This window comes from Gopherus flavomarginatus, chromosome 8 (assembly GCF_025201925.1).
Source record: "Gopherus flavomarginatus isolate rGopFla2 chromosome 8, rGopFla2.mat.asm, whole genome shotgun sequence".
In the NCBI taxonomy this organism is placed as follows: domain Eukaryota; kingdom Metazoa; phylum Chordata; order Testudines; family Testudinidae; genus Gopherus; species Gopherus flavomarginatus.
In genome coordinates this window covers 103,294,311-103,321,159 of record NC_066624.1, presented here as the reverse complement: position 1 = coordinate 103,321,159, position 26,849 = coordinate 103,294,311, and the positions used below count along the sequence as shown (strand labels likewise).

General features: G+C 42.6%; 1 protein-coding gene and 1 long non-coding RNA gene across 5 annotated transcripts in view; both read right to left on the bottom strand.

Moving 5' to 3' along the window:
* Positions 1–17,655, bottom strand: part of PIK3CA (phosphatidylinositol-4,5-bisphosphate 3-kinase catalytic subunit alpha) — a 73,658-nt gene extending 56,003 nt beyond the window's left edge. The window contains exons 1-2 of one of the 4 annotated variants that reach the window (XM_050965822.1): positions 17,254–17,571; positions 1,481–1,602 (exon numbers count right to left, since the gene is read on the bottom strand). The gene's annotated coding sequence lies outside the window, so the exon portion shown is untranslated. Of the gene's footprint in view, positions 1–1,480; positions 1,603–16,747; positions 16,768–17,253; positions 17,572–17,637 lie in introns of those variants that run through there. The other 3 variants (XM_050965825.1, XM_050965821.1, XM_050965824.1) reach the window with 3 other exon arrangements.
* An 8,551-nt stretch (positions 17,656–26,206) lies between these two features.
* On the bottom strand, positions 26,207–26,834 carry LOC127057312 (uncharacterized). The gene is made up of 2 exons (XR_007776061.1): positions 26,680–26,834; positions 26,207–26,442 (listed from the first exon to the last, which is right to left on the bottom strand). It is a non-coding gene; the product is annotated as an uncharacterized LOC127057312 (long non-coding RNA).
* Between the last annotated feature and the right edge of the window lie 15 nt (positions 26,835–26,849).

Below are 26,849 nucleotides of genomic sequence, written 5' to 3'. Positions count from 1 at the left end.
CACAGCACTCTGTCCCTGCCAGGCGCAAGGCCACAGCTTCTCTCCCCTGCTGGGCACTAGGCGAGCACGCCTAAATGCCTCAGCAGGCACCATGGCGCCCGCGGGCACCGCGTTGGGGACCACTGGTCTATAAGGTGCCACAGGACTTTGTTGCTATTTACTGATCCAGACTAACATGGCTACTCCTCTGATACTAGAGAACAAAATGTTGTCTTCCCTCTTAAAGGTACATCAGTCACTCCAAAACCCAGCACACGGAAAGTTGGCAGGGTTAACAGTGTGTTTGCTTTCGCTGCTGTCCAAATCTGCTGCGTGGTGACAGTAAAACTGCCTTCAGTCTAGATATTTTCAGTGACACTTGTTTGTTCTTCTGGCCTGCTTTCAGGCATTTTTCTAGAATACAGCTACAGACCAAGAATCTAATACAAAGACTTGAAATTGTCCTGTGCTATAACATTGCTGATGTTAAAAAAAAAATTGTTGCACTGTATGTAAAGAGCTTCCTTGTGTCTTTGTATTTTTCTATTCTATTTCATCCATTTAACAAATTATGCAAACAGAGTTTTCACATGCATTCTTGTATGGCTGCAAACAGCATAGTAAAAGGAAAGGGTTAGGAGAGAATATAGCCCTTTTTGAAACATTGTATTGCTAAGGTTTTTGTTTAATTTTACAAAATGCCCCCTTATCCGCACTACAAAATGTACCCATTGCTGACAATTGCTCTAGTTGAACCAACTGTGTTTAAATCAGTTTCTGAAACAGTGGTCTCAGCACTTGTTTAGCTGCACCCATTACCGGTGATGGGTAAATTTTGTAATTTAGACAAGGCTTTAGAGAGCTCTCTCTCCAGGATGAGATCATAAGTGAATATTATAACAATTATCACTAAAACCCAAACAGCACTAGGATCAGACCCAGTGTAAGACACTACATAATTAAATAGCTGTATTTAAACCCATTTTGTGAATAGGATATGATAGAACCATGTTCTAAAATTCATATTATAAATTCTAAAGCAGCATTGTTGTAAAGTGTTTTCTTCAGAGAGGCCTGGCCACAAAAATAGCCCTGTAGCAGGTGGTAAAAATGGTTACGTCCATGTAGTCTAGTCCTGCTCTGAGCAGCATCTGAATAAAAACAGAACACAAAACACACAAACCCCAAGCATCCCAATATTGATATCAGTGGTAAAACTGCAACAATGGAGAATTACAAGTCCCTTTTTTGCCAATCTATATGTAGCCTCGCTGTCAAAGCACAAGACAAGTCAGATAAACTGAAGACATGTTTAAACTGAAGACATGTTTAAACAGAGACTAAACGCTGGTCCTCAATTCTGCCTCAAGTCCAGTGTACCTGGAGCCTGAAACTATGAAAAAAGGTACAAAAACACACAGTAAGGTATGGAAGTCTGTAGCTCTAGGGCAGTGCAGTCTGCTCAAGTGTTTTGGGGTTGTTGTTTTTTAACGGCACTTACATTTTTGTCACTATGCACTCACTGTTTCAGGGACAGAAGGAGGAGGATCCTGGGAAAGAGGCACTTGGAATTTTAGATGACCTCACTACCACTTCTGTAACCGTGCTTCTCCTTAAAGGCCCCTAAGGAGTAAGAACATGGAGAAGGTGGGAACTATTGTTCTTTTTCCACGGACATTTTCTTCCAGTTTACAATTTTGCTCTCTTTTCCACCATGCTGTGTGCATGCGTAATACAACGGTGAGAATTCCAGTGATGCAGTGTTTCTCAACTAGTAGCCTCTTCAGATGAGATAGAATGTGTTGGGGTTTTTTTTGGCTTTTAAGCAGGGACATACTTAAACGCTAAAATTGCATTTTGAGGCCTCAGAATGCCAGTGTGCCTTCCTTCCTTGAACTTCCACATATCTGCTAAATCCTACTATTCCAGTCAGGAATTCTGGCCTCTATATGGAAAAAGTTTCCCCATGCACAGTTCAAGAGCCCTGCTCCATAGTGGGTTTACGTTGGCTGAAGGTGCTCTGCTACACCTACAAACATGTTGTGAAGTGGGGTGAGCAAACACTGGAGTTTTTTCAAGCTGTTAAGGCAGGTCTGTGGTGCTGAAGAAACCCAGGGGAAACAATAGCAACCACCTTTGCAGATGTAAAAATAAAACTGTCAGGTTTCCTGCCTGCTTATCGGTCTCAGAGTTTTTACACTAAGTGTATCGTATATTGGTGACATGAACATTTAATAAGAGAGCACAGAAGAGACCTCAGCGATAAAGCAGAGAGCTTTAATTTCATTTTTGTATACAGAAAATAAATCTTCTGCCCTTTTTGAAACAGTAAGGCAAGGTGATGGGAATGAGGGTTTATTTTTGAGTTTCTTTTGTATAAAACTAATTGGACTGGTACCCCAAAATCTAACTAAAATATAATCTCCAGCTATGATTATGTTGTTTGCTCATATTTTTCCTTCTACATTTATTTCCAATTCTCTACTCTTCCTGAGATTTTGGAACCCAGACAGTAAACAGAAACTTTCAAAACAGGAAATGCTGGCGCACATGCACACACACACACACACACACACACAAAAGTCAGAATAGAAAGAAAGTTCAGATATAGGCGTTTCATGGATTTTATTCCATTCTGCACCTTTATGCAGTATCTATAAATAAGAGTACTCTAAATTTAAGTTGGGAAAAACACTAGCCCAGGCATTTTTGTCCCATGGGTATGCACTGGGAGGGTATGCATGAACTGCAGTTAGCTTGGAGGTCAGCACCCAGGTTAACTTAGTCTGGGTGTGAGTAGCCATGCTGCAAAGCCAAATTCTTGTGTCCTCCCTGGTGCTGCACTGGTGTTCTTAGGACATTTGGGGGCACAGTCCTCAATATTTTGTGCTGCAGTGGGAGGGGAGTGCTTGCTGACCTTTCTCCCTCAGCAGAGGGTTAGTAACTACTGCCACTTTTACCTACGCACTGCAGGGTTCAGTGTCATGAGGAGTTCAGAGACAGAAGCTCTCAGCAGGCCCCTGCTCTTGAGAATCATAGAATCGTGGGACTAGAAGAGACTTCAAGAGGTCATCTGGTCCAATCCCCTGCAACCAAGGTGGGACTAAGTATTATATAGACCATCCCTGTCAAGTGTTTGTGTAATCACCATCAGAGTTTTTAAGAGCAGGTTAGACAACCTCCCTAGGCAATTTATTCCAGTGCTTAACTGCCAGTTAGGAAGTTCTTCCTAATGTCCAACCTAAACCACCCTCGCTGCAATTTAAGTCCATTGCTTCTTGTCTTATCCTCAGAGGTTAAAGAGAACAATTTCTCTCCTTCCTCCTTGAAACAACCTTTTATGTAGTTGAAAACTGTCATGTCCCCTCTCAGTCTTCTCTTCTCCAGATTAAACAAACCCAATTTTTTCAATCTTTCCTCACAGGTCATTTTTTTTTTAGACTTTTAATCATTTTTGTTTCTCTTCTCTGAACTTTCTGCAATTTGTCCACATCTTTCCTGAAATTGTGGCACCCAGAACTGGACATACTCCATATCAGGCCTAATCAGCGCAAAGTAGAGTGAAAGAACCACTTCTCCTGCTAATACATCCTAGAATGAGGTTTGCTTTTTTTGCAAGTGTTACACTGTTCACTCATATTTAGCTTGTAATCCACTCTAACCCCCAATCTCTTTCCATAGTACTCCTTCCTAGGCAGTCATTTCCCATTTTGTATGTGTGCAACTGATTGTTCCTTTCTAAGGGGAGTACTTTGCATTTATCATTATTGAATTTCATCCTATTTACTTCAGATCATTTCTCCAGTTTGTCCAGATCATTTTGAATTTTAATCTTATCTTCCAAAACACTTGCATACAATACCAAGCTGGGAGAGGTTGCAAACTTTATAAGTGTACTTTCTATGTCATTATCTAAATCATTGATGAAGATATTGAACAGAAGATTGAGAGCTGCACACCCAGTCTGAAGCCCTCACATGAGCTTGGTGACTTCTCATTAAATGCCTGCCCTAGGCACTGACAGAACTAAGATCCAGTCCCCAACCTTAATTGCAATAGAAGATTTAACATGGATGAAAAGCTGTAAGAAGGGGAAGGGGTAATAAAAAGTAACAAAACTTAACTAGCAGTGTTTTGGTTTTCCCCAAATTGGCATATACTGACCCGCTGCTGGTGCACAAACCTCACAAGCCTGCACTGAGAGGTACTGTAATCACTGAATAAAGAGTAATCTGTATCCAGATTATTTTTATTAATGATAGCATTACTGTAGCATGTCAGAGACCCTGCCATGGAGCAAAACCTCATTGTGCTAGGTGCTGTACAAAAACAGAACAAGAAGGTCCCTGACCCCAAAAGCTCACAATTGAAGTATAAAACAAAAGACAACAGGTGGTTACAGACATGAGAGTAAAAGACAGACAACATTGGTCAACACGACAGGCAGTGCTTTCAGCACAAATGGTGAACAACAGTTGTCAAGCTTTTTTTTGTCGGCATCACAGAAAAGGGGATAATGTTAAGAAGGGATTCAAAAGAGGATAAGGTAGCTCTAAGATTATTTATGAGGAACTCTTCCAAAGTGTGAGGGCAGCATAGGAGAAAAGCATAAAAGTGCTTGTTTGAAAAACTTAGCAAATGGACGATGGAGGCTGTGGCACCTTATAGACTAACAGACGTATTGGAGCATGAGCTTTCATGGGTGAATAACCACTTCGTCAGATGCATGTTGTTTTGTCGTTCAGTTGCCAGTGTAGACAAAGCCTTGGGGGGAGGAGGGGGGCGTAACAGGCATAACTCATAGACTCATAGACTCTAGGACTGGAAGGGACCTCGAGAGGTCATCGAGTCCAGTCCCCTGCCCTCATAACACCTGAATAAGAGCCTACATTAACTCTGCATGGACGATAACCCTTGAGACATCTTCCCTCTTATTACATAACCAAACCAAAGCCAAAAAGCTAACCAATATTTGAGACTTATTGAATTGGACTTTATCTACCTCCCTGCCTTACACTTCATACAATTACGTTTGAGACAGACAATAGGATAAATTTATTTTCCCAAGGGGAAAAGTGCTCCCCAAGGTTCTGGATCCATTATAAAGAGATGATATCTTCTAAATTGACATATGCAAATTGTTTAAAATATTTGGGGGTGGAGAGGGATGTTTATTTAAAACCATGCATAAAAACAAGAACTTTGACAGAACAGTACAGGAAGGTGTAGTTAACATTCTGTTCTTTAGTCCAATTATTGCTAATAACCTTCCACACACCCCTCCAACACTACTATACGGAAGCATCAAATACCATTTGTTAAAGTTGAGGACTAGCTGGCTACCCCTAATAGAATTCAGTGGGTCCAGAAGTTTTGTTTACTGGCATAAGATGGAGGTATGATCCCATGCAACTCCACACAACCTCGTTTGTGCATGTGCATTCCTGGGCAGTGCCTCAGCAATACATGCTGAAGCAATGAATTTTAGAGGCTTTCAACATAGCCAATACTGTGCTGACAAATGTCTAGCGGTCTGGACATCAATCACACTATGCTATTTTCAATGTCAATGCTTCTACGGAGGAGCCATTTACCCTAATTTATACCAACACTTTGAAAGAAGAGCGTTGCTGACAGTGAAGCAGCAGAGATGTTATCATAGATGGCACCTACAGCTACCTGTTTAACCAGCAGGATCTAAATGTTGAGACTCCCCTATATACAAACAAGACCTATGACCAGATGAAGTTCAGAGTTTTGAACCAATTGTACTTTACGTTTGTGAAATGGGACAGTAAATGAACAAGATTACTTTTCTTTGTGAGGAGCTTGGCCCATTATTACAGTAATTGCCCACATGTATGTGGACTGCAATCACTATGGACAAGTGCTATTGCTTTGTGGACACTGGCTAAAAATAGAGCATTACTCATTGGAACATGTGGTTGGTGTGGTTAAGTCAACAGCTGGCACTTAAAAAAATCTGATTAGAAGAGGTCATTGGTATTAGGCTCCCAGAGATAATGGAAGGAGCATGAAGGGGGATTTAACAACTGTGGTGGAGCTATAGACCTAACATGTCCACCTTGTGATGCGGTTATTCTGCAATAAAGACAGTATTGATCACCCAAAAGCCGGCTTCCTGGTGTCAAAGGCTGTTGGCTGGGCAGAAGTCATGACAGAAGTAGTCAGATTTGCATACAAAGGGTAGAATGTCAGGGTCACCCCTATATGCCAAAGAACTGAATTGTACTTCTGCTCTGTCAAAGCAGGTGACTCAGCTGGGGGCCCTGCTTAATAGAACTACTTTTCCTTCACACACAAGCACGGAGAAACAAGCTGTGCTTCAGCTATTACCTCAAAACAAGTCAAAAGATGGTAGAATGTGCCACTGAAAGGGAAAGTTGGAGATGGCACGTGCACAAGAGTGCCGATTAACATGAAGGTCTGTGAAGTCTGTAGCAAGTAGGACTTAAATTCCATTCCTCTGTCACAGACTACCTTAGTGTTCTTCAGCATGGTCGGGTAAGTTTTGTTGTTTTTTTAAAAAACCTAACAAGTCACTGAAAAGTATTGTTATTTTATATGAAGTTCAGTTTAATACTGCCCACGCCCATCAAAATGCAGCTGTGACTGCAGCTGTGCTTGGTGGGGGCCTCCAGGGCGCCCGCCTGTGCTCCAGGAGCTGCCACTGCTGGAGGGGGGAGGCAGCCCCTGGACTGCCGCTGCTCATGGGGTGGGGGACAGCCCGGGACCACTGCTGTTGTGTGTGGAGGTGTGTGAGGGGTGGATGAGGCTGGTCCCGGGGCTGCCTGGGGTCAGTCATACTTGCCAACTGCAGAAGTCATGGAGGTCCCAGAAAGACACAGAACTCATGCCTTCCATGATCTCTGTGACAAACTCGCAGCCTTAGTGATTACCTGTTCTTCTCATTCCATCTGGCATTTGCCACTGTCGGAAGACAGGATACTAGACTAAATGGGCCTTTGCTCTGAGCCAGTGTGGCTATTCTTATGATAATGCGTAACTATAAATGTAGGCGTTTTCAGCAAAAGCTACACATCTGGGCAGCTAGCTAAAGAAGGGTACTGTTTTCTGCCTTTGCAGTTGGGGCTTTTAGCATGTAAGCGGGACAGGTACATCTTTCCATACCTTAAAGAGGGGAAACTTAATATGGGACAAGAGCTTAAAATCATAATGCTCCACTGTATCCAACCAAAAGTTCAAATTAGTATAGATAGCATTCAAATTTCAAGTGGCAGTAGGCTTCCTAGTGAAAAGAAATTGGGAGCCAGGGGAGGGTGATGGTCATTTAGAGCTATACACCAATTTTACACTGGTTTAGGTGAACGTAAGCTTCCATGTCTGGAAGGCATGATTCACAATCAAGGGATAAAATTCTTAGGTTGTGCTACATAATCTAGTAGCATGTTCCCCAGAAGAAGAATAACTAGGGTGCTATCATTAAAGATGCTTCCCCTCATAAATTTGCCTTTTCACAGAAAATACGGGTACTCAAAAAAAAAATGCCTTTCAGTAGGTAACTATTGCTATTAAGGGACTTTTACAAGTCTTCAAGTACAAGGAAGCCTCAATCCATTGCCAGCAGTTTGTTACAAAAATCTTTAAAAAATAAAAACAAAAAATAAAAAATAAAAAAAAAGACTAAAGGTAAAATAAGAAACCACTGAATTCCCAACTGAGTGAAATTTAACACACTCACGGAGTACCTAAGAAAACTATGAAAATCAAATTCTACTAGTTCTGTGGACTTATGGAAGAGTCCCATTGTGACCAAGTCTCACCACAATGTGTTTAAAAAAAAACCCACGTACACATACTAGAATAGCAAGGAAGGGAGGAAAGATTAAGACTGTGTAATGGAGGAGATCCACACTCTAACAACTTTCAATTGTACATTAGTAATACATGAGAATACATGAGATAAGATGGTATGCAGAAGGGCATGCAAAGTAGATGTGATGAAAGATGAGTTGAGTCACAGTTGTGCCAAATCATTTGACAATATATCTAAGCAGATATCTGCTGGTAAGGCATTCACATCTATTGGTAGTTTATTTAGATAGAAGCAGTGAAACACTCCAGGGTTAGGAATAGTTTGCATAGCTCATGCATGAGGAAAACGAGAATGATCTCATTTTCTACTACTTCTCATTTTCATCCTTCCTTGTCTCCTGCTGGAAGTTATGCTGCCTGTCTGTAGGTCAAAGTGCTCCACGGTTGACCTCTGGATTTACCTGGACAAAGGCTTAATGGGAAAGGATAGCTACACGAGTACTTTATCCACCATTTCAATCCATGTTTAAAAAGAAAAACAAAAAAACATTGTTAGAATAATTTTACTACATTAGAACTGATTAACTGTATCACAGAGGAGCATGGATCAGAGTTCACGATGTACTCCCCGTCAATATCTGGCCTGGGGAACTAATGATCCAACCAGCAGACCAAATTCAGTGATGAATCCTGGTCACATACCACCTGAGGCACGTTGCGAATATGCTAAGAAGAAGCTGCATCACAAGACAAACTAAACTTTTATGCAAGCTATGACTTTTCATTTAGAGTTTTTGTTTTGTTTTTTGAAACACAGAAGTGGAATTACTTTAAGAAAGCCAAATCTATTCTCTTAAAAACAAATTCACCTAGCAGCTTAGTTGTAGGCATTTGTTAATGCACGTATCACTGGGTTCTTTGACCGTTACAAATGTGTAACACCTCAATTCTAAGTATTACTGTTTTATACCAATATGTACTAAAAAAAATTACACACTAATCTTTGTAACTATGCCATTGCAAAAGTGGCATCACAGCTCTAGCAGATATTTCACTTGAACATATGCCCTCTCTGAGCTCCAGAATTAGTTTATGAGCAAGCCCAAGGCCTATCCAATAGCTGTAATTATTTGATTGATACTCTCATTCAATGGAAAAGGTTGGTATGTTGCCTTGGTACAAATAGAATGGATGAGCATTTTCCTATTTGGTGGCAAAACTGGAAGAGATTTTATTAAGGTGACAGTAAGTGACTACAGAAAGGATGAAATACAAGAGATCAACCATTTAAAGAATTTGTTTTGCATACCCTATTAATGGGAACTTCCTCAATACACCAATAAGTTTTATTAGTGCCTGGGCCATGCATATGTGTCAGTGAAACCTGTTATACTCAGTTTAAGTATTTTTTTTTTTTTTAATAATGTCTCATTTAAAAGCTTGACAGATTCAGAGAGAAGCTTCCAGGCTCACTAGCAACCATTCACACTTTCATGAGGACTACAGTTGTGGCACCAGGTTTTGAGGTTCCCAACCGAACTGAGAATTTGCTTATAGAACAGTTTGTAGATCAGAAATAGGGTTGTGCGTTTTGCATTATAGCAATTTAATGACCATGCAAAGCAGATTTAAAAATTCATATTTTCATCAGGGAATTTCCACATTCAGCAATAATGGCATAAATAGAAATTGAAATCTGTTACAAAAAAGTTTGTGGTCAAGAGTGGGGTTAGTGCTTTGCAAACTTAACATTGTTTAATGACAATCAAAAATCACGAACACACTAATAACAACAGTATAGGCTCTAAGTTAAATGCTGATTTACCTCACCATAAAAGCCTATGCAATAATTTTCACAAGAACAAACAGTGCTGTTTAATACCTTACAAAGAAGGCTCCTCATCTCCAATCATCTGTCTGATAATCAACATTTATCCACTACTTATTGTTGCTCTCCTTGTGCCTGAAACTTCATGTCCTCAATCTTTAGTTCATTTTCATCTTTGTAGTAGCTGGCCTCATTCTTGTAGCAAGGTGAAGGTGAATGGTTTTCAAAAAGCATCAGAAACTTCAGTGTTTTGACATGCCAACATTACATTAATCATAGAAGTGACAGCCTTTCCACCCATGACCACAGTTAGCCCTCAGACTATCATGCCAAACCTTCATTGCTTCCATCTTCTCTAAACACTGCTAGATGCTTCTTGATGTTGTGCACAGTCTACTGATTCCCTCTTTCAGCAGTAGGCAGTCAAGTTCAGCCTGAATTCACTTTTGTTCCTGATGTGTAAAGAGAATCCTCAGCTGCTTGGACCAAGGCACATATGATCAATTAAGGCATTCACTATAGCTACAAATACTGGCACAGAACTTCCCATTATAAAGAACTAGTTCTTATACTGAGCAGGTACCTGTGTTTTATGGATGCATAATTCTAATTTATGATATACTGCACTGCATGACTACTAGTCGCAGGAAAAATGGAAGTTAGGAAAACAAGCTAAATAGATTGAGCTGATGTAGTTCAGGCTTTCCATCCATTCTAGGGAGAAAAGTATATGACAAACTGATTTTAGCACCAATCTTTATCAATGCCTTGACATTTGTAGTCAAGCTGACTTTGAAAAGCCTCTGCATGGAGAAAGACAATTCTATCTCAAAGGAAGTCTAAATTAGATTAGTGTTTCCTCCCAATGTCTCTTGTGGGGAGGGAGCAGTCCAGAGCTATTACAGGCTAGTTCTGAGCATTAGATTAATTAAGACTTCTAAAGCATCTTAATGCTGTGACTGTTGCAAGTACATTATTTGAGCACTAAGAGATAAAGCAGACTGGCTTGTCTTGCCCAAATGGATGATATAGTACAAAAGACACTATTAGGAACAATTATGAAAAAAAGTCAGTTTTAAGATGTATAAACAAACATATAAAACACTCATTATTTCTCCATTCTGGAGAGTGACAATGGAAGCATCCGTTGGACATTACTTTGTAGAAGAAATCTTTCTTCTCCCTGGAAGAGGAGTCATTCTATTGGCTAAATATTACAACCAATTAACTCAATGTTCCAGGGTGTTTTACGGTGAGGCTGTGTCTAAACTGGAACCTGAACGACAAAACTTTGTCGTTCAGAGGTGTGAATAAAAATCACATGAGCGCTTATCATCAGCAAAACTTTTGTTGGGGCGGGGGGGTGGGAAGAGGGCAGGGGGGCAGCGCTTTGTCAGCAGGAGAGCTCTCCTGTTGACAAAGCTACCGCTGCTCGTTAGGGATGAAAGTTGTCAGCAGCAGAGCTCTTCCCTGCCGACAAACAGTGGATACACTGCATGCCTTTTAGCAGCATGGCTGTAGCAGCACAGCTGTGTCACTAAAAGGTGAGTAGTGTAGACATAGTTCAAGTCTTAGTCAATTAATCAAGCCTTCTGTATTTGAAAGAAGTGTTAACAAGAGTTGTGATTTTACAAAGTCACCAGTGATAATTACAGCCCCTCATTAAAAGAACGCCTTCACGCACAGAAAAGGAAAAATGCCAGAGTATGTTTTCTTCTGCATATAAGTTGTCTTTAGACATCTGTTTTGCACAAGTGTCTGTTTTTCCTGTGTAAGTGCTTGCTTTGACACAGTGTATTCCTGTTGTATCTAAGATTAAGCAGTTCAAAATATGCATCTGTATTTCTGCCTGACTTCACTGAGCTGGCTCCAACTTTGTGGCGGCATAAGGAAGGTAGACATGAAAAAAAAAATAGATGAATCCATAGCTAGTGCTTGACCCAGCTGTTCTTACCTGAATGTCTTTGGTAGAGGTTCTCCTTCTCTCTAGATGCTAAATCATCTCTGTGGCAAATGAGACAGGAGCAAGTTTTGAAGAGATAAGATTATGCCAAATTAATGTATTTTCAAAGAGCTTCCTAGGTAGGGTGACCAGATGTCCCGATTTTACAGAGACAGTCCCAGTATTTGGGGCTTTTTCTTATATAGGCTCCTATTAGCCCCCCACCTCCGTCCTGATTTTTCACACTGTCTGTCTGGTCACACTAGGGACATTCCTGGGGAAGGTTACCTACAAAGATACCCATCATGCCCCATTTTTAATTATATGATTTGAACACACTCAGGTTCTGGATATACTGAGTATTAACATTTCCAACAAATATACTTAATGCAAGTTTACCAATCAAGTGGTTTTGCTCCTTCCTGGACTAGGAAAAATGAGAATGCACATGGAGGGGGAAGGGAAAAAAAATGCAGCAGGGCTGTGGTGGAGCACGTTCTCTCAAAGTGGCAATGTTAAAAACAAGGAAACAGCAAAAATCTTCTAAATCAGTGTTTCCCAAACTTGGGACACTGCTTGTTCAAGGAAAGCCCCTAGCGGGCTGGGCTGTTTACTGGCCTCACCTGCGGGTTCGGCTGATTGTGGCTCCCAATTGCTGCGGTTCGCCGTTCCAGGCAGCCCCCATCGGCCTGGAGTGGCGAACCGCGGGTAGTGGGAGCCGCAATCAGCCGAACCCGCGGATGGTAAACAAACCGGCCTGGCCCACCAGGGGCCTTTCCTGAACAAGCGGCATCCCAAGTTTGGGAAACACTGTTCTAGGTTAACATGTGCTCTGCCCACAAGAAACCACACATCACTACATGTAATGAAAGCTCTTTGTAATCAGCATGACAGAAGGTTGTATTTTTTTTAAATGAGTTTATATGGATTTTACTATATCCTAAAATACCCTGAATCTGTATGTTTTGATTGCTCCTATCTATCTATTAACTCCCATTTTACTGACAATTTTGGTTTTATAGAAGCTGTTCAAAATTTAACACAATGGACTTATAGCAGCTGTTTTAGGCTCTTTGTAAAGCATCATAAAGAGATTAAAAACAGAAATACAAACAAAATTTCAGAAAGCTATATTCGAGTTCATCTAACATTCATAACATCCAGGAGTACTTCACATACTTTAAAACAGAGTGCACACATCACTATCTTCTATACCAGAAAACATACTGGAGGAAGCAGAGGCATTAGCCTGTTTTCCCCCCAATTTTTTAAATAAGACACTGTCTTCTTATGCTTTTTTGTAAAGTTTTTTTTTGCCTTACTTACAACTTGAGGGATAGGGGAGAAGAAAAGTGATCTCCCACCAGTTTTTTTTTCCCCTTCTTCAGAGAAAGTATTTCTATCATCTCTTCTGGTCATTACCAAAACTTCAACCTGCACCACTATCTGGTGCATTTGTATTGTCTGTGGCTACATTAGATTTGACTCCTACAAGCATGGACATTGTTATGTCAAATGCTAACTTTATTTTATTCTGGTCAAGAACTCATATTGCTTACACAAAATACACATTCAGCACATGACTGACCTTATACAACATACTGGCTTTTTTCTACCAACTACTGAACACAGCCATCCCCTCCACCACAATAAAAGTTTGTGAGCTATGCATATCCTTGTATCAAAGGGAAAATAAACCTTCTGAATCTCAAAACACATTAATAGTACTATCAGTCTGAACTTTGACTTTTTATTCCCCAAATGTTCGAAGTTACTATTTAAAACAATACTTTCAAATTAAATAATGATGAGACAAAAGCTGGAACGTTTATGTTTAATGCTGCTGATGTCTAACTTATGCCTTTGAAGTGTTTTTCCTCCCCAATAAGTTCAGGAGCATGTATTAATTATGAAATTTAGTTTTTACCAGCCCTTTTTTCCTAGAACTATGTAGTCGATACTTAGGACACTGATATAAAGCCTATCAGTTGTCCAAAATGAAGGAATGTCTTACAGTTAAGGTACTAAATTAGACAGAGCAAATCTACATTTGATCCCCAGCTCTCCCACAGACTTCTTGTGTGACCTTGGGCTAGTTACTTCATCTTTTTGTGCCTCAGATCTCCATCCACAAAGTTGTGGTAATTTTCCCTTCCTTTCAGTTGTGTTGTGAAGATAAGTTTGAGGTTTATAAAGTGTTTACTATAGGACCTAGGTCCTATAATTAATAAGTACCAGACAGAAAACTGGAAGAAGCTGAACTGATTATTTCTGTGAGAATTGTTTGGGGAAAGAGGTGTCTTGCATGCAAAGTACCAGCTTAATGAAAAAATGAAGCAAGTTGTCTGACAGATGTATAAAACCTCTGAAAATAGGGTTTAAAACAGAAACATTAACAGATAACTACAGTAACAGTATTAGAAGTTGTATTATTATAGCACAGACTTCATTACACTGCACATTTCAGTTTGTGGAGCAGTTAACATCAGGAAAGAAGTCCAATCCCCCCATCCCACCCCAAAAAGGTGATTTTCTTCAGCTAAATAGAACAAAAAGCTGATGAGTTGGATGACCCTGCAAGAGACACATTTGACAGCACCGTTAACATTAAAACATAGCCAGAATGGTTTATATTCCTATGGTAGGCCTTCCAGCAACTTTTCAGCATCATGTTCATCCAGGAAGAGTCTGTTTCTCTTCAACATCCAAAAAATGGCAATGATTCATCTAGGCCTAAACCATGGAGATAACCATAACATTTTAAAACAAGTCTTAAGTTATCATCACCTTCAATATAGCACAACTGAGCAATTTAAGAAGCAGATACAGCTTTCTCCTAGATATGCTGCACAAATTCAAATTCACAGATCCACTATTAGATACAGAAGTGAAGGAAGGAAATATGAAATGAAATAATATCGACACTAATGCACTATCCTGAATTAAACAAGAGAACTGACAATGACTAGAAGCATCTGCAAAAGGACAAATGTATTCTACTTAATGCCACTGATTCTAATCTGAAAAATGCTGCATGTAAGTTAAGAATGCAGAGGTGAGCAGATCTTTGCTAACTGCACAGACAACTAAAAGACTAGAGAACATCTCATGTCCATTCATCCTGAACTTGCCATATAGTGTTTGGCACACTATTTAAGCCTTATTGAGAAAGCAAAGGACTGCTCAGTATTAAGACATATTGCATAATTTCAAAAATTCTTCCATAGCCACCATCAACTTCACAGTTGGTTGTATTAGGGCTTGTTCACATGGAAACACTGACCAGAATATCTATTGCAAAATAAGCTATACCACAACAGCTCCCACTTTTTGGCACTATTCTCAAATAAAAATTACTTTTATTCCAGAATAATTACCCCAGTTTGGAAGCATCCTAATTATTCCACAATAAAGTGACTTATTTTATTCAGGTCAATTTCCTCATGTAGATAAACCCTTAGAACTGATAGCTCATCTTCCCAGAGACAGTCTGCATACTCTCAGGAAGTGTACATCCAACTGATGAAATCTGCACTGAGCCAGAGGACTTTGATCAAATATCACCTTACATGCAAAAATTCTAAAAGGACACACTAAGTTTACAAAAGCAACTGAAGGAGTTTCAGATCAGAGGCTAGTGACACTGACAGTCTCAGTGGAAATTTAGCTTGATCTAATGAACAAACCAGAACCATACAAGGAAACACACACACAAAGAATTTTTCCATTATTTAGCTCCTTCTGCAGCAAGAGGGAGACCCTTGTGCACATCTAAGTGGTGCTAATCAGGCTGCAGCTCTTTTTCTGGCTCTTCCAGGGCCTGGCTGTATTCTCCCCATCCCATCTTCTCATATTTGCACACCCCATCTGTGGCCCCACAAAGTTGCATGACTTCCTCCTGGCATCAGTCATGATTGCTATCTGCCAGACAAGGAGAAGGAAGCCCAACAGAGGTGCTCTCACTGTGGAGCCGGTTTTCGCTCCCATGTTGCTTCATGTCTCCAGGCAGAGTTCCTCTAGACCGCGTTCATTGACTCCTTTAAAGCAGGGCTTTGGAGCGGAGCCCGGAGCTGGAGCACGGAGCAGCTCCGGAGCAGGTTTTGTGTGTTTTTTTTTTGCGCAAGTTTTTGCCTGGAGCTGGAGCAGAGCCGGAGCACAGCTCCAAAGCCCTGCTTTGAAGAGCCAGGACTGTCTACGGTTCTTTGCTCGGTGTCCCATTCTGGAACCCCCCTACAACCCCTACTGGTTGAACCCAGAATAGAAAGTTGAAAAGCAGCTATTCTCTGACTTTACATGCTAAGAAATCCAGATTTGTACCCAAATCTGTTTACGAAGAAGCATGTTGTATCAAAACAGTGGGGAAAAATGTGGAACTAAACCACAGCCAGGGCCATTAATCTAGTGTCTGTTTTTGAGAGATCTGCATTCTCATTTAGACAGTTCAGAATGTTTTTAAGCTCCTTTGGACTGGTTTCATAACAGAGTAGATGCTGAAAAACTAAGTACATTGGTCTCTAAAAGCAGATACTAGAGTGTTATTAACAGTAATACCTAGCTCTTATATAGTGGGTTTTCATCAATAGACTTCAAAGTACATTACAAATGAGGAAAGTATCATTACCCCAATTTTACAAGTGGTGAAACTGAGGCATCATTACTTGCATTGTAGGAGCACCTAGGAGCCGGTTACAGACCAGGAGCCCGTACTAGACATCATGCATAACCGAAAGACATTCCTCGCCCTGATTAGGCTTATCTAGTTAACAGACTAAGAATTCAGTTACATTCTACTACCAAAACTAGAAGCATATCATCATGGATAATGTATCCATTTTTATGTTTGACGAATAAATAAATTTTATAAAGCAAACAACACAGTATGGGCTTGGCTTTTCATTTAAAAAAAATCTGTGTTTTTCCCACTGTTTTTTTTCTTCCCGGTTGGAGAAGAGCCATTGCCACCTTGTTAGCGACCAACCTTTACCATGAGGTACATAAAAACACTACACATTAGTCAATGCATTAACAAAATATCTGAAGAGACTATTAACTCAGCAATTGCACTATTTATTGTTCAGGCTCTGCGTGTATACTCGGAAAGGCATAAGATTTAAACTGAGAAAGCTGATTGAATTTATTTGTGCGTAGCTTAGAAACAACACACAAGACACTTTTCAAAGAGCAATATAACCTGAGCTCACCAGACTCAAGTGACACCCAGTGTAGCATCAGCCGGTGATAATGTTTTATTTCTCAAATTCTCCTATAAAGCAGAAAGCGATATTTTCACACTGGGATTTTTTTTTTTAAATTAGCTTGTAAAAACTCTTCAGAGCAGGGACTGGGTCTATGTTTCTTTCACAACAGAACGCGATGCTGACTGAAAGCTCTGGGCACCATGGCGTTAATACCGGCACCACTGGAGCAGCCATCAGAAAATCAAGAGGCACCGTGTGGTGGCAAGAAAAAACAGGGTTATTAGGATCACTCCAAATTAGCGACCAATTACACTCCCGTTTCTTCATTTCCTAGCGCAGGGGCCGGACCCGTTTCCCAGCCCCTGGGCTAGGAGGCGGATCCACCCCCACCCTGTGGGGTTATCGGGGGGCCGGGGACAGGACAGCAGCCCTGCCTCGTTTCGGGGAAGCTGCGGGGGCTCCCGCGTGGCTCGGGGTCCCTTCTCCCCCGCCCAGCCCGGGTGACTCACCTCTCGCTCCCCGGTGCGTTCGGTTCCAGCGCCGAGGCCCGAGGCGGGGCCAGCTAGGGGACGGGAGAGGCAGCCCCGCACCGGGGGAGGCGGCCAAGACCGGGAGCCGAGGGGGAACGAACAACACGGCCCCCGGCCCTGAAGCTCCCCCCGCCCGGAGCCTCCGCCTCCCCGACGGGCAGCGCCCCCCGACGCCCCTTCAAGCCACCAGAGCCCGTCCGCGGGTCTCCGGAGCCCGGCGCCTCAGGGGAGCAGCGGAAAGCAGCCGCCGGCCCCAGCGCTTCCGCGGGCTCGCCGAGCCCCGCTGCGCCTGGGAGAGCCGCTTCCCCACACAGGGAATAACAGGAAGGGAGCGGGGGTGACCCCGGGCGCGCACGGACTCACCGGAAGTGATTAGAGGGGGGGGAGGAGGGAAGGAGCGAGCGAGGACTGTTCAGTGCGCATGCGCTGAAGGGGGACGGGGGGCTGTTGCTGGTCCTTCCCGCGTGGTGTCTAGTCAAGGGCTGAGCACGCGCCTGGGGGATACACGACACTCCCCTTCCATTGACTTGTGCAGCGTCGTCTTTGTCTGACTCCTGGCGGGAGGGCAGAGACAGTGCATGAAGTAAACCAGGGGTTCCCCATCAGGGGGTCGCCAGGTTATTACGTGGGGGGTTGGGAGCTGTTAGGGTGCCCAGACAGCAAGTGTGAAAAATCAGGACGGGAGTGGGGGGTAATAGGATCCTATATAAAAAAAAGCCCCAAATATCGGGACTGTCGCTTTAAAATCAGGATAGCTGGTCACCCTGGGAGCTGCCAGCCTCTACCCCAAACCCTGCTTCACCTCCAGCATTTGTAATGGTGTTAAATATAAAATGTATTTTTAATTCAGAGGGGGAGTCACACTCATAGACTTGCTGTGTGAAAGGGGTCACCAATACAAGAGTTTGAGAACTACTGAACTAAATACAGTAACACCTCACTGCATCATCAGCCCTCAGAATGATGTCGTAGCCTGATGATATCATTCATGGTCAGCAAAGGAAATGGGCTTGTGCACATGGCTGTGCTGTAGACGGACATCATTGCTGGTAGGGGCTTTGCCCTGCTGACTTTGTCCTAGTGAATTCCACATTGTATGCATTTGCCACATGATAAACAGATTGATCTAATAGGTCTTTTCAGCCTCTGATCTATGTGATAGATTTTATCGGTTTGTCTAATGTTATTTCCATTATACAAAAAGAATCTTCACTATCTTTTGAGATGTATAGTCCTGGCCACTTCAAAGTAGTGGTGACCTCATGAATCACCATTTGCTATGCTGTTCATTTATAAAAGGCTTGTGGTAAAATCACAAGGTCCTCACTGCTTAAAAGTTATTTCTCCCTCTTTAGTAATCTATAACATCTCACTTGTATTTTGCTTTTTGATTTATAACCTAACAAAAACTACATCTACTTTGCTAAGAATGTTGTCAACCCACATATCTTTTCTGCACTTGGAAAGAAATGCTTTGAAATTGCTTTGATATTTTGAAGTTTCTTCTTTTGTGGTTCTGATTGCCTGCTGCCATCTAGTGCAATCATGCTTACATTGTATGATATTTATTTTTGTCATGCTATTACAGGCATTTATATTTTCAGTGTGAACGTTAGAAGAAATGTTACTGGGAGAATGAAAATCAGAAAGAACAAAATAGATTAACGATGATTAAGGATACGTTTTAGAGACAGGTATTTTTAGTAAAAGACACAGGTAGTAAACAAAAATTAACGGCCTGTGACCTGTCCATAACTTTTACTATATACTCCTGACTAAAACTTAGGGGCTGGGGGAGGGCAGCAGCGTGGCCCGGAACCCTGGCTGCCGTTGGGGCAGGGTGTTGGCGGGGCCATCAGGCTCCCTACCTGGCTCCATGCCCTCCCCTGCCCCCCAGCAGCAGCAGAGTTTGGGTGCGTGTGTGTGTGTGGGGGGCAATGAGAGCTGTAAAGCCAGTGCTCTGGGCGGAGGCAGCACACAGAGCTGCCTGGCCATGCCTTTGCCTAGCAGCTGAACGAGGGGGATGTCGCCACTTCAGGAGAGCCCCTCAGGTAAGCGTCGGCCAGAGCCCACCTCCCCGTCCTGTGCCCAACCCCCTTGCCCCGTCCCACATCCAAACTCTGCTGCTGTGGGGGTAGGGGGGAGTGGCCCAAGACTGCCTCAGCAGCGTCCAGTGTGACTGGCACAGGGGCTGCCTGAGCTGCCCCAAGCCAGGCACACTGGCCGCTGCAGAAATCACGGAGCTCACGGAAAGTCACAGAATCTGTGACCTCCATGACCAACTTGCAACCTTAATGATGATTTACATAGAATACTGTTGGTTTGTTTTATATACCATGCTATCCCAGTGAAGTCAAACAATCCTTCAGTTACTGAAGTCGCACTGTATGTTTTAATTCATGACAGACTTTGGCCCATGATACAATTAGGATCACCAGTCCACTGCTGTCAGAGCTTCAATAGTGGAAACAAAAGTGAAGGCTGTAGCATGCACAGAATTCAATTGTTTACACAGTGGTAAAAAATACCCTGAGTCTTGTTGACAGAGTAGTCTCCCTGGTTGCTACCACCAATGGTGGTGAATCATGAAAGAAACACTGCATAGCTAAGGTTGATATCTTATTTGGGGATTTCAAGCTAAGTATATGTTACAGAAAAAAATGGTTTTCAGTGCTATGATTCTGTAGGTAGCCACTGAGCGAGAAGTGCTTCCTGTCCACTTGATGGTGGATGCACTTATGGATTCCCACTGAAGGAGCTTGTACTCCAAGGTTTCCTCCTCTGGACAGGGTCCAATTTTCTTCCTCCCACTGAATCAAGAGGAACTCCACTAAAGTGAGTGGAGTTGATAGATGTATGGCCAGTGTAAATGAGAGTAGAATCAGTCCCCAAATTAAAATGGCCATTCTCTTCAATAGCAAGCAGACTTAGGGTAAGTAAGAAGGGGAAGGATACCTACTAAAATTGATCCAGTAGTTGCTTCTCGGGCCTGCCAATCCTCCTTGCCCATAGGGGACAACATTTTTTTGAGGCACTATTTATAAGAACATTTATGAAGAATTAATAAAGACTTTTGAATTTTCTGCCTCGTGAATGACTGTTGCTATTTCCTGCCTCTGCCCAAGCAGAGTCCTGCTCAAATGAGTCATAGAATCATAGGAAGGTCAATTACTTATTGTTATTATTTATGTATCACTTTTGAGAATCCAGATACTGTACTATTGGATTTCCTCCGAGACCTTTTCCACTTGGCTTCTCCACAATACCTTGTCCAGTTATGGGAGAACACTTCACCCAATTCTCTGGGATCCAAAAAACTCAGTGCGACTCCAGATTTCATCATTTAGCTTCCTTTATTTGGCATATAGCAAAGCTATGCTGAATTGATCGGACTCAAGCACAGGGCATGGGCATAGGATGTACCACAAATCCAAAGTTACACAGAAACCCTCTCCCTTCATATACATTTCTCATTGCATTTACTATACATTACATCACACATTTTTGGATTAACTTGGTCACTTTGCAGGAACCAATCCTTGTGCAGCATGCTCTGTCCATGCTCAACTTTTCTTCCCTAGTACATGGTTTTCTGGGAGTTCTCCTTCTTATCTTAGCTGACTCAAGACACTGTCTTTTTCTACCTCCTGGGCTCATCCAGACTAGGGGAGGAAAATCGATCTTAGATACGCAACTTCAGCTACGCGAATAACGTAGCCGAAGTCGAATATCTAAGATTGAATTACTCACCCATCCAGACGGCGCGGGATCGATGTCCGCGGCTCTCCGTGTCGATTCCGGAACTCCGTTGGGGTTGATGGAGTTCCGGAATCGATATAAGCGCGCTCGGGGATCGATATATCGCGTCTAGATTAGACGCGATATATCGATCCCCAAGCAATCGATTTTAATCCGCCGATACGGCGGGGTAGTCTGGACGTGGGCCTGTAGAAGGTGCACCACCACCCAGAGTGACACTTAGTGGTCAGACAGGGGTCAGCAAGACACTATTCTATTAGAAATTCAGTCCTGCCCTTCAGCATCCCCCACCCAAAGGCTTTCCAGTCCTCTCCAGAACAGGCGTAACAGGGGCTGGGTCTTTGAGTAGTCAAGGCTTATTCCATCAGGCCTCTTGATTTAGGTGAAGGGTCTTGGTGTTGCACTGTTTTCTGGGAGCGGATAGGGGAGCGTAGGCCCACTCTCTCCACTGAGCTCTGGTTCAGGACCTTACAGTGGGTGGCTACACTTCGACTCTTGGGGTGCTAAGTCACCACCCTCCCTGGGCCACTTCCTACCCCCATCTCTTTCAATTGCATAGAATAAGCCACTTCTCTCAAGTCTATAACCTGCAATGCTCAGTCACTTAGAACCACAGAGTGAGAAGGGACTGCAAGGGTCATCTCAGGTAGCTCCCTGCCAAGATGCAGGATTTGTTGTGTCTTTTCTCTCTTTTGTAGGTTCTTCACTAGTCTGTATAGTGAGGCCTCAGGCAAGGAGCTCATGGGCAGACTATGAGTCAAAAGTGTGCCCTTGTTGCCAAGAAGGCTAATGGCATTTTGGGCTGTATAAGTAGGGGCATTGCCAGCAGATCGAGGGACATGATCATTCCCCTCTAGTCAACATTGGTGAGGCCTCATCTGGAGTACTGTGCCCAGTTTTGGGCCCCACACTATAAGAAGGATGTGGAAAAATTGGAAAGAGGCCAGCGGAGGGCAACAAAAATGATCGGGGGCTGGAGCACATGACTTATGAGGAGAGGCTGAGGGAACTGGGATTGTTTAGTCTGCAGAAGAGAAGAATGAGGGGGGATTTGATAGCTGCTTTCAACTACCTGAAAGGAGGTTCCAAAGAGGATGGATCTAGATTGTTCTCAGTGGTACCAAATGACAGAACAAGGAGTAATGGTCTCAAGTTGCAGTGGGGGAGGTTTAGGTTGGATATTAGGAAAACCTTTTTCACTAGGAGGGTGGTGAAGCACTGGAATGGGTTACCTAGGGAGGTGGTGGAATCTCCTTCCTTAGAGGTTTTTAAGGTCAGGCTTGACAAAGCCCTGGCTGGGATGATTTAGTTGGGAATTGGTCCTGCTTTGAGCAGGAGGTTGGACTAGATGACCTCCTGAGGTCCCTTCCAACCCTGATATTTTATGATTCTATGATTCCTCTCAGAGTTCAAAACAGCCATCGGCTCGCTTTCAATACCTGCCTCCCACTGAGCTGCTCTGCTCCCCCTTTTAAAGCCCTGTCTCCAGCTTGTGCAAGCCCTGGAGGTGTGACTGGGTGGGACGCCTCGGCCCACAGCTGCTCTGTACTCCTTGCTCTCCAGTATGGGGTTTGTAAACCCCAACATGCCTCCCTAATTCCATTTTCCAAGAGATGAGACATCCCTCCATGTGTTAATTTCTCATGTCAGGTCAGGCCTATACTAGACACAATTCATCAAGCATCTAAGGAGATGATCCCTGCCCTGACAGGTGTCTAATTCAACATTATTGTCAATTATTATTTTGTCATGAGTCTCACAATATTTGGAGTTTTTCTTACAGCTCTAGCTGCTGGAATCCAGCAATTTCACAAGAATCTCATCTTTAATTTTAAAAATAGTACATTTCTAGGTCTAATGATTGCCAAGAAAACTTGAAAATATGAAGCGAGTGCCCCCTGAATGCCAAGAAACCAGTTAAAAAAAACCCCTCATCTTTTAAAGCCAATCCCATGACTTTTGGCAGGGCCTGACTCATGACTTTTGAATGCCTGGGGTTGGCAATACTGTCAACAAGATACAACAAGTGAGAGACATAAACTGATAAGAGTACAATGAAACTGACAGAAAAATATCACATGATTATGCATAAGGTACATATGTTTACACCTTGATGAGTCACTTCCTTTTGTTGTTGATACCTTTCCTCCTCTTCACAGGCAAGCTAGCAGAAGCAAGGTTTTAAGTGAGGGTTGAATGTAGAGAGGGAGATAACTCCCATCAAAGAATTTTCTCTCTCTCCTTGATAAAGATCCTTCCTCAGCGCTAGTTAGTCAGGTGTTTCATAAACACTGTGATCAGTGTGCTACAAGATGAATTCCATCAAGAAGGCATGCATAATCGCCAAATGAATTCCAGCCACGGTTACATGGATAGCACAAATTCTAACCTCCCTCCTGCCCCCAAATGAGTATCTTCTTTCCCATTGCCTCAAGGACCTCAGAAGTGATAGGAAATCTATTCCACTATTCACACTAAAAATCCATTGGAGCTGTAGGTCCTGTCGTTAGAAGGCTTTGCTTTGTCATCCCCAAAGGCTCTAAGGGAAATTAGGCCATCTTGGATCTGAAGTGGTTTGGGTAAGACAGATAAGTGTATTTCTACAGTGATGAAATATTCATAATTTCTACTGTTGGAAAAAAGGAGGAACAACTGCAAAACAGATGCAATTACCAGTTCAGCATCACAACTGAGGATCTGAATGAACAGGGAAGTAAAAAGAATCAGTGCCAATTTAGAATAAGAGTAAAGAAAGAGAAGCTGAGTGTAATAGTTCAATAATAATTAATAATAATTTTGGCAAGTGCATCCGAAAAGCAGAGTATAAAGTGATGACTACTGGAGTTGGAGAGAAATTTCTCCTTATGGCATAATATTGCACAATTAGGTGTACTATAGATATTTTAAGCATTCCTCTGAAGCAATATAGCATTGGAAACAGCTGAGTGCACTAGATGGACTATTGGCTTGTTTTGGTATGTTCCTACAATTAACAGGAAGAAAAAAACACTGAAAAGTTCAAAGACTGATAATTTAATTTTGTTTTTAGCTATCTGAAGCTCTGATAGAAGAAGATAAGATAAAAAGGAAGACATCTGTTAGGTAGATAAGCCAAGGAAAAACAGAAGACTAATCAAGAGAAACTGAGATTTGAGTTGGAGAACTGCTAGGATCAGGGCAGTAGAAGACACGATAGGAAAAGTTTTTTGTTTTTTTTTTTCACATTTTTACAAAGGTTTTATTCATCCTGATCATCCATTTGTTGCCTTTAAAACTTCTGGAACTGCTTCTTGGTGCCAGCAGCCTTTGTGACCTTGAGGATGTTGAATCGGACTGTCTTGCTGAGGGGACGGCATTCCCCCACAGTCACAATATCCCCAATCTGGACATCCCTGAAGCAGGGGGAGAGATGCACGGACATATTCTTGTGGCGTTTCTCAAAACGGTTGTACTTGCGGATATAGTGTAAGTAATCTGGGAAGTTTTTCTATGTAAGGGAACAAGTTTTTCTATGTATCAAGAAGCTGATAAGTGATAATGGCAAGGGCAATGTACTCTGTGAGCTAAGAATAGATTAGTTTTAACAGTAGTTTTACAAGTTTTAAAAGAAACAATATGGGGACAGATCCTCAACTAGTGTAAATCAAAATAGCTGTGTTAACTTTAGTGGAACTCTCTCAGGTTACACTAGCTGAGGTTCTGGACCTATGGCATCTTATAAATACATGGAAGAGAAGAATAAACTCACTCCCCAGTCCCTAGAGAAAAGAAAAGGTGAATTATCAGCAAGGTAAAGAAGACACCAGGGAAGATGACATTGTGGGTTACTTTACAAAGAATATGGGCAGGAATCAAGAGAACTAGCAGATGGCAAAATAGCCATATTCAATAGATAAAAAGATTCCAGAAAATGGGCATAACACTTCCCCCACATGGATCCCTCATAATCTGATTTTCTACACAGTTTGTAAAAGGTGCAAAAGAGATCTGAGGATTAATCCTCTTTCAGTCTACAAAACTCTCCTTTATGGTACTGAACAATCATCTTCTTGTAAACTCCAGCTTTCATCTACTTCTGGCTGGCTAAGAATTGCACATGCTATAATTGCACCATACCCTGACTCACTTGTTTGTCTCATTCACCTGATATGTCTTGCTTTTTTAGCTTGTTAGCATTTTGGGGCAAGAACGGTCATTTACCATATGTTTATACAGCACCTAGCAAAATGATTAATAATTATTTATTATTATTATCTTATTGTCATAATGCCTAGGAGCCCCAGTCATGGACTAGGACCTCATTGTGCTAGGGGCTGTACAAACACAGAACAAAAAGGCAGTCTCTGCCTTAAAAGGCTGACAACCTAAGAAAAGAGAGAGGAGCCTGACCAGGTCAGCCTATAGGTGCTTCTGCAATAGAATTAGATAAGTTTATGGAGGACAGGTCTATCAGTGACTATTTGCTAAGATGGTCAGGGATGCAACTCCATGCTCTGAGTGTCCCTAAACCTCTGGATGATAGGATAGATTTTGCGATAAATTGCCCTGTTCTGTTCACTCCCTTTGAGGCATCTGACACTGGCCCTTGTTGGAAAACAGGATACTGGGCTAGCTGAACCATAGGCACCGACTCCGGGGGTGCCCCAGGGCTGGAGCACCCGGGGAAAAAATTAGTGTCTGCTCTGCACCCACTGGCAGCCAAGCTCCCCTCACCTATCATCCCACCTCCTTCCTCTCCCCTGAGCTTGCAGCACGTCCCCGCTCCTCTGCCTACCTCCCAACACTTCCTGCTGCCAAACAACTGTTTGGTGGCACTTAGGACTTTCCAGGAGGGAGCGGGGATGTGGCATGCTCAGGGGAGGAGGCAGAGAAGAGGTGGGGCAGAGGTAGGGACTTGGGAAAAGGGGTGAAATGGGGGCAGGAAGGAGGCAGAGACATTGGGGAATGGGTGCAGGACGAGGATGGTGTGGGGTCGGGGTCGGGGGAGTCGAGTACCCACCGGGAACAGTGGAAGTCGATGCCTATGACCTGGACCATTGGTCTGATCCAGTATGGCTGTTCTTATGTTCTTAAATAATAATAACTGCAGCCTGGACAAGAATAAGAATGCTTTGAATCCTCCATTTGCAGAGGAGAAGTGAACAGTTGGAAAATCAACATGTATTTTCCTCTCTTGGTTTTAAAAATTATATTTTACTTGAAAACAAAAGAGTACACAAGAAAATGAATTCTGTAAAATGACACAAAATAAACAAGGCTGTAGGGCACAATCCATTTCGTTTTCCCTAAGTGACTGTGGAAGCTTTCAAATGTCATGAAAACCATTTCTGTGTTTTCTTCTGCAGGCATCCTGAAGCAATAGCTCTCAGAGAGGCAAACTGCCCAGTCCAGCTCAATGGGCTGTGGACGCTGAAACCGGAAACTGGCATTTAAAATAGCAACATTTTGTTGTTGTTGCTCTTAACCCACATCCCAAACCACCTCCCTCCTCTCCATCCCTGCACTAATGACTCCTCCTCACTCTATCCTCTCCCCCACTTTAGTTACTCCCCACTCGTATCCTCCTTTTCATCCCCTCCCCTTGGTAATGGCCTCTCCTCTCACTAGTTACTCGCCTCCTACGAATTCAATTCAAATCCACAGTACTTTATTGACATCCTGGCAAAGCGTAAGGAAGCGATCCCTTAGTGTCTGTCCCAGATCTGTCTTCGCTGAGCTTTCCGGTGAGCCTGGGGGTTTAGCGGCAGCATCACTTGCTATACAGTAGCAGCAGCAATATTTGCTCCTCTCCGGAGCTCCTAGGCTCATGCGCCTTG